Genomic DNA, 11,703 nt, shown 5'->3' with positions numbered 1-11,703 from the left:
GCCTACGTCGCGGTACGCGATGGGCTTGCTGAGGGACCTGTCGCGGTACGCGATGGGATCCAAAAATTGCCGATAAATAGCAGCTACGGGATTTCATTTCTCACATCCCAAATCACACACTTTACTCTCTCTCTAACTTCTCACTACACCTTGAAGTTCGTGCCATCGATCTATCTCGAAAACCGTGCCCCTTTACCTTGTTTTCCGTGCCCTACACCTCGATAAACATGCCACTTTCCGACGACGTTCCGAGTAAAAGAGGAGGTGCTGCCCCGACGACCCGATAACTACCTCAAAGTACGTGTTGGTGTCTCGATAAGCGTGTCGAATCGAAAGTGTTGATTAAAGTGAGCGTTGAAAAGCAAGCGGGGTCGAAGTGCTGCCCAAGTGTCTAGGGTATTACTAAGCCAAACAAGGTAGGCATAATGCCCGAATAAAATAATAATAAAATATTATAAGGGCTTAATACCCTAAGTCGATGTTATTCTCGATAAACAAAGAAAGACATAACAAAGAAAACAAAGAAAAGAAAGATAAAATATATATATATATGAATAAAATACGTTTCTTAATGAAGAAGAAATGTCGGGTTTTATAAATAAACTAAAGGTTTATTAATATTACTTTTCAACTAAAGGTTTTAAAGTAAAAAGAGATTATGAACTAAAGGTTCATCGAGATAAATAAGACTAAAGGTCTTAAGCCGGATCGTGTATCCGACTAATGAAAGTTATACTCGTACTATAGGTGCGAGATAGCAAGAAAGACTCAACGGACGGTGTTGGAAGCCGATCCCATTTGAAAGGTGAATACGCCCCACTTTTACAAACTTGTTTTCAAACAAACAAACGTGTTATGTGTAAAAATTTACATGAGGCTACGTGTCTCTAAAAACATTGTAAATAAGAGTATAAACCTAGCCCTCAGACTGTGGTATACGTTTGTCTGGATCCTTACATATGTGGATGCGGTAGGCACATCGCACCACGCCTGGTCACGACCTCCAGCCACGATGGCCCGGACCAAAGTATGTCCGAGTGAGAATGACCTTGTGTATATTTATGGTACCTAAGTACGTCAAAACGCTGCGGTGTTTTGCTGAGGTGACCTAGTGTAGAGACCCGAGTTTATGATGATTATTTAACTTGATTATTCCTAAGCCAAGATTTGCCGAGGTTTACGTGGTCTCGAGGGGTAATTAAGTAAAGAAAATATTTTTAGCGTCAGCATATTCACCAGCATTTGTTGCTGACGTATTTTTATAACATTTTCCAGGTATTCAAGAATAGAGCTTGAGAAGACGAAGAAGTCAAGAATCCGATGGCTCGGATAATTTTATTTAAATATTAAAATATAATCTTTTTGTAAAACATATAAACAAGTAAATACTAAACGAGACTTTTGTATCGTTCCTTTGTAATGTAAATATTTATAATATCGATCCTTATGTTTTATAAAGTCTTCCGCATTAACCCGCTACTCTGATATATTTACAAACATGATACCAACTATTGATCACACGCTTATGCCCGAAATGGGGGTGTGACAGGTTGGTATCAGAGCCATCGATCTTAGCGAATTGGGTATCATAAAACAATACCCAAACTTCGATCCAAGCGTAGGAAATATTTACTTGTTTATTTGAATAGGGATAAGATTGGTTGGTAACCTTTTCTTTTCCTCTCCTCAATCTAAACTATCTATCTAGATGTCTTATGAGAAGTTAATGGAATACTATGATAATGAAGCAAGAAGAGCAAGGAAGTATTACAAATTCCCACAAGGCATCATGAGCAAGGATTATTTTGAATCATACTTCAACTCCAACGAAGAGCATAACCAAAACCCCAATCCAAGTTCAATTTACCATCTAGATAACACTCCACATCAAGCGTACCAAGCACCAAGACATTCCAGCTATCATCCAACAAGTTTACCGATGTATCAACCATCCGAGGTCCCGACATATCATCCAACCGAAATCCCGACTTATCAACCGACTGAAATCCCGCCATATTACCCATCCGGAGGTCAAACACACTTACCAGCAAATCCCCATCCTTCGTATTCTTTCCTCTCCAATATACCAATCAAGGAGGAACCCAAGTCTCCTTCATCCGACTGGATGCAATGCCACTCCGATCAACAAAGGTGGCATATGGGCACTTCAACTATGGATTTGGCTGATTCCCGCATCAACAAGGAAGGTCAATCTCACAAACCCAAGATGAGGGTGACGATGCCATATGAGAAGATCCACATACCGGCAATGAACGAAGATGAATTAGAAGAGGAACCAGAAGAGGAACCGGAGGAGGAAACCGACCCCGAAGAAGAATATCCGGACAATCCGAATGAGATAACCACACCAGAGGAAGAACAACACTCAACCCAAAGCTATGGCTCTGTGGACCCATACATGAAATTTCTCCGTGAACTCAAGGGTAAGGCGTCATCAAGCTTTCCACCATACCAAGGTGAGATTCCATCCATTGAAGAACAGGCCAATGAGATTCGTGAGCAAAATGAAGCAGCCGATGCATTCTTCAATAATTCCTCCGATGAGACTGCAACTCCATACCCTGATCCCAAGAACCACTATGACATTGTGATGATGGGTTACCGCGACCCACCTCCAAGATACGGGTATCCGACTGACATGCCTCAGTCCCAGGAGGAGCATTTGGACCGAGACTTGCACGAAACTGATGACCTTAGGAAGAAGATTGCTGTGGATGAGAAGAAAAAGAAGAAGATAGGAGACAAGCTTCTTCGCAAATGTAACAAATTGACAAAAGTTGTGAAGAAGTTCATGAGGGATTAAAAAGAATGATGGTGGCGTGAAAAGAAGTTTATGTGTTAAATAGTTTGTATGATATGTGTGATATATGTATCATATGTAATAAAGATAGGACTTTATATATCGTTTAAACAATATATAAGTGTGTTGTAAAAGAATATGCATATCATATGAATGTGAAATAAATAAAATTTGTATATTAAGAAAAGAAATATGTTAAAATTTCAGATAAAAGAATAAAAGAAAAAAAAAGAATGTCTCGACAAAGTGATAATCGAGAGGTTTCCCGAAAGGAAGCCGAGAGACGAGAAGCAAAGGGAAAGGTCCCGAGAAAGAGGAACCAATTCCCGACAAATATATGAATCAAATCCAACAAATGATCAGAAAAGCTGTTCGGGAAGAATCTGAGAATAGATCCCGATCTAGACAAACAAAACATACTCAATCTGAAAATCCTTCCTGAAAATCTGTCTCTAAACCTCGTACTCGACCTTCATACGAGGAAGAAAGTGAGCATGAGTCAAACGCTGATGGGGGCGTTAGAAAAGAATTTAAGAAACTTAAGATTAGTGGATGCTCGTTTAAAGACTTTAAGTATTATGGGCCAAAATAATTTCATGGCGAAAAAGGAGCCATCACAACCGTGAGGTGGCTCGTGGAGATGGAGACGATAGTTATTACAAGCAAGTGTTCAAACGAAGAAAAGATCCAATACTCCGCCCTGATGTTCAAAGGCGAGGCACTAGAGTGGTGGAACACGCTAATGATGAGTAGAGGAAGGGAGGTGATGTATAGCTTAACTTGGAACGAGTTTAAAGAGCTGTTAATGTCAAAGTTCTGTCTGATGCACGAGATAGATCAAATTCAAACCAAGTTTTTGACTCACAAGGTGGTTGGAACGAACCTTCATGAGTATAACACGAAATTTCACGAATACTGTCGTTTGGTTCCCCAGCTGGTTACCCCGGAGTCCAGCAAAGTGACACGTTACATTTAGGGACTGCCACGAGAGATTCGTGACATGGTAAGGTCACACTTGCCACAAACCGCTGACTCCGCGATGGAGTTGGCTGGATACTTGATGGGCGGAATGATCCGCAATAAAGAAGAAGACAAGAAAGTCGTGACGACACAAGACTCCAAGAAGGAAGGGAATACCCGTTTCAAGGGTAAGGGTATTGACCAACGAAGGTCAGGCTTCAACCCAGGCATCCCACAATGCAAGATCTGTAAGAAGTATCATCGGGGTAGATGCCTTCTAACTCCACGACTATGTGAATCATGTCACAAACCTTGGCCACGCTGCAGCCGATTGTTGGAAGAAGAAAATGACCTGTTATAATTGTAAAGAAATGGGATATCTTAGTTTCGAGTGTCCCAAGAATAAGCCCGCGATAGGTGGTACGGGTGGTAGCGGTCAGAAGAATCAGCCCAAGAAGGGCAATGCAAGAGTCTTCGTCCTCGATACGAAGAAAGCGGCCGACACACCGGAAACTATCACCGGTACGTTCCTTGTTAACAACGCTTGTGCTAGAGTTTTGTTTGATTCAGGAGCCAATTTAAGTTTTATAGATTATAACTTTTGTAGTCTATTAAACGAACCTTTAATCAAACTCAATAAAACTCTAAGCGTCGAGACCGCTAGTGGCTAAACAATAAAAATCTCCGAAGCCTTAGAAAACGGAAAAATCTTATTAGCCGGTTATGTTTTGCCTATTCAATTGCTACCCATGACTCTTGCTGGTTTTGATATTGTATTGGGTATGGATTGGTTATCCGGCAACCATGCACGTATCCTCTGCAATAGCAAGACCATTGAACTTCAAGCCCCGGATAATCGAACTATTCGAATTGAAGGGGATAAAGACGCTGACCGAGTTACCCTAATCTCCATGATAAGGGCAAACAAATGTTTAAATCAATGATGCTTAGCATTCATGGCCTACGTCACCGAAGAATCAAAACCCAAAGAAATCAAAGACATTCCTGTTGTTTCCGATTATGCCGATGTATTTTCTGACGAACTTCCTGGCATTCCTCCCGATCGTGAAGTAGAGTTTAGAATTGATCTTATTCCCGGTACTGCTCCTATCTCTAAAGCTCCATATCGCCTCGCGCCAATTGAGATGAAAGAACTGAAGAAACAATTGGACGAGCTCTCGAGAAAGGATTCATACGACCAAGTTCATCGCCATGGGAAGCGCCGATACTATTCGTTAAAAAGAAGGACGGGTCTATGCGCATGTGTATAAACTATCGAGCTCTCAACAAAGTTACAATCAAGAATCGATATCCACTTCCCCGAATCGATGACCTTTTCGATCAACTTCAAGGTGCTAGCTTCTTTTCAAAAATCGATCTTCGTTCCAGCTATCACCAACTTAAAGTTCAATCAGAAGATATCCCGAAAACCGCCTTTCGAACAAGGTATGACCATTATGAGTTCACCGTTATGCCTTTCGAACTTACTAATGCGCCAGCCGCATTCATGGATATGATGAACCGAATTTGTAAACCTTACTTGGATAAATTTGTTATCGTCTTCATCGACGACATACTCATTTATTCTAAGTCTAAGGACGATCATGAACATCATCTTCGAAACTTACTTGAAATCCTTAGGACCGAGAAGTTGTACGCCAATTTCTCGAAATGCGAGTTCTGGTTGCATGAGGTGCAATTTCTTGGTCGTATTATCAACATTAACGGTATTCAAGTTAAGATTGAAGCTATCTCCAAGTGGGAGATCCCAAAGTCGCCAACCGAGATCCGAAGTTTCTTGGGATTGACCGGCTATTACCGTAGGTTCATCGAAAACTTTTCCCGAATCGTTGTTCCCTTAACTACTTTGACTCGTAAAAACATTAAGTATGAATGGGGAACAAAGCAACAAGAGGCATTCGATATACTTAAACAAAAGCTTACCCAAGCTCCTATACTGGCCTTGCCAGAAGGTACTGAAGATTTCGTTGTCTTTAGCGATGCGTCTCATTCCGGTTTGGGATGCGTGCTAATGCAACGAAAGAAAGTAATCGCTTATGCCTCTCGTCAACTTAAGGTGCACGAAAAGAATTATACAACTCACGATCTATAGTTAGGCGCCATAATCTTTGCACTTAAGATATGGAGGCACTATCTCTATGGAGTAAGATTTATCGTGTACACCGATCATAAAAGCTTGAAACACATCTTTGAGCAAAAATAGCTTAATATGCGCCAACGACGCTGGATGGAAACTCTTAATGACTACGATTGCGAGATTGTTTATCACAAAGGTAAAGCCAACGTTGTGGCTGATGCCTTAAGTCGTAAAGAGCACGAAAAGCCAAAAAGAGTCCGAGCGTTAAGGCTAGAACTTCAAATCGATCTTATCGACCAAATCAAATCCGCTCAAGCTCAAGCTATCCATGAAAACAAGATCTCCGATAAAAAGCGTAATGGCACCATTGACTCGTTAGTCAAGGGTGACGATGGTATCCTTAGAATGGGAAACCGGATTTGGGTACCAATCATTGGAGACTTGCGTGAAAAGATTCTGAACGAGGCCCATAAAACCAAGTACATGATGCACCCCGGTAGTGACAAAATGTATCAAAACCTTAAGTCGAACTACTGGTGGAATGGAATGAAAAATGACATAGCTCCGCATGTTGCGAAATGTCTAACTTGTTTGAAAGTCAAGGCTGAACATCAAAAGCCTTCGGGACTGCTTCAGCAACCCGAACTTCCCGTGTGGAAGTGGGAGTTAATCACTATGGATTTCATAACCAAACTCCCGAAAACGACTCGACAACATAATGCTATATGGGTGATCGTCGATAGATTAACCAAATCCCCTCACTTCATTCCTATCAACGAGTCGTACTCAATGGATAGACTAGCGCGCATATATGTGAACAACATTGTTTCTTTGCATGGAGTGCCGCTATCTATAATCTCTGATCGAGACAGTCGCTTTACGTTTCATTTTTTGAAAAGCTTCCAACAAGCACTTGGTACAAAGTTAAACCTTAGCACCGCCTATCATCCACAAACTGATGGGCAAAGCGAAAGGACAATTCAATCGTTGGAAGATATGCTCCGCGCTTGTGTGATAAACTTAGGAGGAAGTTGGGACGACCACTTACCTCTAATGGAATTTTTGTATAACAATAGTTATCACGCGAGTATTCAAGCCGCATCATTCGAGGCGTTATATGGTCGAAAATGTAGAACGCCCGTGTGTTGGTCTGAAACTGGAGATAATCAATTGTCTGGACCCGATATAGTCCAAGAAACCACCGACAAAGTTCTTCAAATTCGAGAACGACTTAAGACCGCACGTGATCCCCAAAAGAGTTACCCCGATATTCGTCGTAAGCCGTTAGAGTTTAATGTCGGTGACAATGTTCTTTTGAAAATCTCGCCATGGAAGGGCATAGTCCGCTTCGGCAAGAAAGGCAAACTAAGTCCTCGGTTCGTTGGACCCTTCGAGGTACTCGAACGAATTGGCACTGTTGCATATCGTTTGCGAATGCCCGAGGAAATGCAAGGGATACACGATGTATTCCACGTTTCGAATCTACGAAAATGTCTAGCCGATGAATCTCTTTCAATGCCTCCAAAGGATGTAGAAGTTAACGAAAACTTAAAATTCATTGAAAGACCAATTCAAATTGAAGATTTGAAAACGAAGAAACTTAAAAGACAAACATTGAAAATCATGAAAGTAAGATGGGACTCACGAAGAGGGTCTGAGTATACATGGGAACTCGAGTCCGAAATGAGAAAAAAATATCCCCACTTGTTCTCGTAAGCAATCTCGAGGACGAGATTTATTTCAAGGTGGGGAGGATGTAACATCACGTAAATATCGGGCCAAAAATGTTAAGTTTCCAAAGTCAAGGGACCAGATTTGCCAAAATCCAAACTCCAGGAACTAAAATGAAAAATCTGTTTTCTTGACTTATCGCGCTACGCGACAGGCCAAGAGAGACACCCATCGCGTGCCGCGATGGGGTGTCTGACAGATAATGACACGTGTGGCACGTGGCACACGGTGGCATCGTCTGCCGCCACGTGTCACCACGTGGCAACACGTCCGCCACGTGTCGCCACGTGGCTCGGCGCCTGCCACGTGTCGCCACGTGGCAGGTCTAGGCATTGACTCAGCAACCCTACGTCGCGGTACACGACGGGCTTGCTGAGGGACCTGTCGCGGTACGCGATGGGATCCAAAAATTGCCTATAAATAGCAGCTACGGGATTTCATTTCTCACATCCCAAATCACACACTTTACTCTCTCTCTAACTTCTCACTACACCTCAAAGTTCGTGTCATCGATCTATCTCAAATACCGTGCCCCGTTACCTTGTTTTCCGTGCCCTACACCTCGATAAACGTGCCACTTTCCGACGACGTTCCTAGTAAAAGAGGAGGTGCTGCCCCGACGACCCGATAACTACCTCAAAGTACGTGTTGGTGTCTCGATAAGCGTGTCGAATCGAAAGTGTTGATTAAAGTGAGCGTTGAAAAGCAAGCGGGGTCGAAGTGCTGCCCAAGTGTCTAGGGTATTACTAAGCCAAACAAGGTAGGCATAATGCCTGAATAAAATAATAATAAAATATTATAAGGGCTTAATACCCTAAGTCGATGTTATTCTCGATAAACAAAGAAAGACATAACAAAGAAAACAAAGAAAAGAAAGATAAAATATATATATATGAATATATAAGATTATTCTTTGTTATGAAATATATTATTTAAGTATAATGAGTATACTTAAGTAATAAAGAAAGAAAAATACGTTTCTTAATGAAGAAGAAACGTCGGGTTTTATAAATAAACTAAAGGTTTATTAATATTACTTTTCAACTAAAGGTTTTAAAGTAAAAAGAGATTATGAACTAAAGGTTCATCGAGATAAATAAGACTAAAGGTCTTAAGCCGGATCGTGTATCCGACTAATGAAAGTTATACTCGTACTATAGGTGCGAGATAGCAAGAAAGACTTAACGGACGGTGTTGGAAGCCGATCCCATTTGAAAGGTGAATACGCCCCACTTTTACAAACTTGTTTTCAAACAAACAAACGTGTTATGTGTAAAACTTTACATGAGGCTACGTGTCTCTAAAAACATTGTAAATAAGAGTATAAACCTAGCCCTCAGGCTGTGGTATACGTTTGTCTGGATCCTTACATATGTGGTATGCGGTAGGCACATCGCACCACGCCTGGTCACGACCTCCAGCCACGATGGGCCGGACCAAAGTATGTCCGAGTGAGAATGACCTTGTGTATATTTATGGTACCTAAGTACGTCGAAACGCTGCAGTGTTTTGCTGAGGTGACCTAGTGTAGAGACCCGAGTTTATGATGATTATTTAACTTGATTATTCCTAAGCTAAGATGGGCCGAGGCTTATTTGGTCTCGAGGGGTAATTAAGTAAAGAAAATATTTTTAGCGTCAGCATATTCACCAGCATTCGTTGCTGACGTATTTTTATAATATTTTGCAGGTAATCAAGAATAGAGCTTGAGAAGACGAAGAAGTCAAGAATCCGATGGCTCGGATAATTTTGTTTAAATATTAAAATATAATCTTTTTGTAAAACATATAAACAAGTAAATACTAAACGAGACTTTCGTCTCGTTCCTTTGTAATGTAAATATTTATAATATTGATCCTTATGTTTTATAAAGTCTTCCGCATTACCCGCTACTCTGATATATTTACAAACATGATACCAACTATTGATCACACGCCTAGGCCTGAAATTGCGGTGTTAATCATCTAATGAAATCAACATCCTAAGTGTCTTCTCTCATACACATAATTAATTGAAAAAAATATTATGAAAATTCAAAACACAGATACATTATCAATAACATAAAAATTAAATAGTTTAATAAAAATAGTAATAATATAAACACAAACATTTTGCATATATATGGACATGCCAACAAAGATCATGTCTTCCCATGACACATTATATGGACTAAAACCTGGTGCCAAAGCTCTTAAACTTATGTCACAAAACTAAAAATAAAAATCATTAAATTCAATTCAAACATATTAACTGAAATTGAGTTTTTGCATGTATACAAAAATAAGTTACTATCTCAATAAATAAAATAAAGAGATAAGCCAAATATTAATCACTCTTGACCTATCTCATTTACTCTTGTGTGCCAATATTCTTCTCAGCAATAGCTTGTGTGCCATAATTGGTATGCTAGTTTCACAAACGAATATTGTATGTATATATTTTTTAACTATATGTGTGTAATATTATAATTAATATATGTAAACATCATACCATAAAGATCAGCATCCATGTTCCTGGGCTATATTTCACGAAGAGGCGATACAATATCCGTTTCATGAGTTTGACAAAAAAATATACGACAAAATATATTCAAAAAGTGAAAGAAAAATGCTAAGACTAAAACTAAAAAAACAAACATTTAAAATAACCTCTTAGTGAATAAGAATTGAAAATTATGGCTTTGGGATTACTGATACCGCATGTCTTTGCCTATTCTTTAATATGTAGACAATCATTAAAATTTAAAAGGTCAAAATGTTCTTTGCATTATAACTAATAGCTAAGTTGGTAAAGTAAAAACACATACAATTAGAACCATGTCACGAAAGCCTTCATTAGTCACATTTACAATGAGCTGGAACACTCTAAATCAACTTATGTACCTAGTTATTATAACTTAACTAAGCACAATACAAATAAGACATACAACTCTAATCAATACCAATCAAACATTAAGAAGAAATTGCACAAAATCAAGTTAATTTAAATAGAACTACCTAGCTTTTCATTAACATTTAAAGTTATGTTTCTACAAATCCATTTTTAACCACAAAAACTAGTAGATCATACTTCTTGTTCAACAACTTTAACACGTTTTTCGTGACCTTAATTAAAAGTTTAAAACATGGTATTATAGGAGTGTATATAAAAATGGAAATACATTAATTAATAATTAATTTTTGGTTACCTTAATAAAAACATGAAAATTATAGGAATATCAATAGAAACGGAACACATTAATTAATAATTAATTTTTGGTTACCTTAATAAAAACATTTAAATTATAGGAATATCAATGAAAACAGAAACACATTAATTAATAATTAGATTTTGGCCACCTTAACTAAAACACAAATTATAAGAATCTCAATAAAACCTAAATACATTTATTAATTAATAACAATTACTTATCAGTTACCTTAACTAAAACGCGATAATTTAAAAAATTATAATAAGGATAATGGCCATAAAGGAAACTCATATAGTTGTTAACACAGATCCTTACATTTATATATTACTTGTTTCAGTTATAGACAAAAACACTCCTTAAATAGATATAATTTAGTTTAAAATAAGATATGATTAAATTATTGCTTGATAATCTTGCAATTCAAAATTTTAAGATATATGTAAAACTTTCTTTAGATAGATAACATATTTTTAGCTTTACATATAACAAACATTATTTGAGTCATTAATGATGTTAATGTATGGATATTAATGTATACAATGTTTTTAGTTTGTTAAAATATTAAAGAAATATTCAAATTACCGAATACAATGGATTTTTAAAATATCTTTTAATTTTTTATAAATTAATTTTAAATATTTGAATTTTCTCGGTATATTTTTCTTGTAAATTAAAATTTTGAAATTAAAATACAAAAATATCTAATGAAAATGAGTTATTAAAATGTTTGAAACATGATTATTGATAGAGTAATAAATTTTATTATTATTATTACAATATAGTAATAATAAATAATTATTAAGTTTTACAATATTTTATAGTCTTAATTTTGAAAGGATATACGATTTAAGACCTTATATTTTGAAGCTTAAAATAAACATAAAATTTAAAAGTAAAAATAGT

The sequence above is a fragment of the Bidens hawaiensis genome, unplaced genomic scaffold (genome assembly GCF_021521415.1).
Source record: "Bidens hawaiensis isolate Kalapana, Puna unplaced genomic scaffold, B.hawaiensis_p1.1 tig00044301_1, whole genome shotgun sequence".
In the NCBI taxonomy this organism is placed as follows: Eukaryota; Viridiplantae; Streptophyta; class Magnoliopsida; order Asterales; family Asteraceae; genus Bidens; species Bidens hawaiensis.
Note: the sequence above shows the minus strand (reverse complement) of the source record.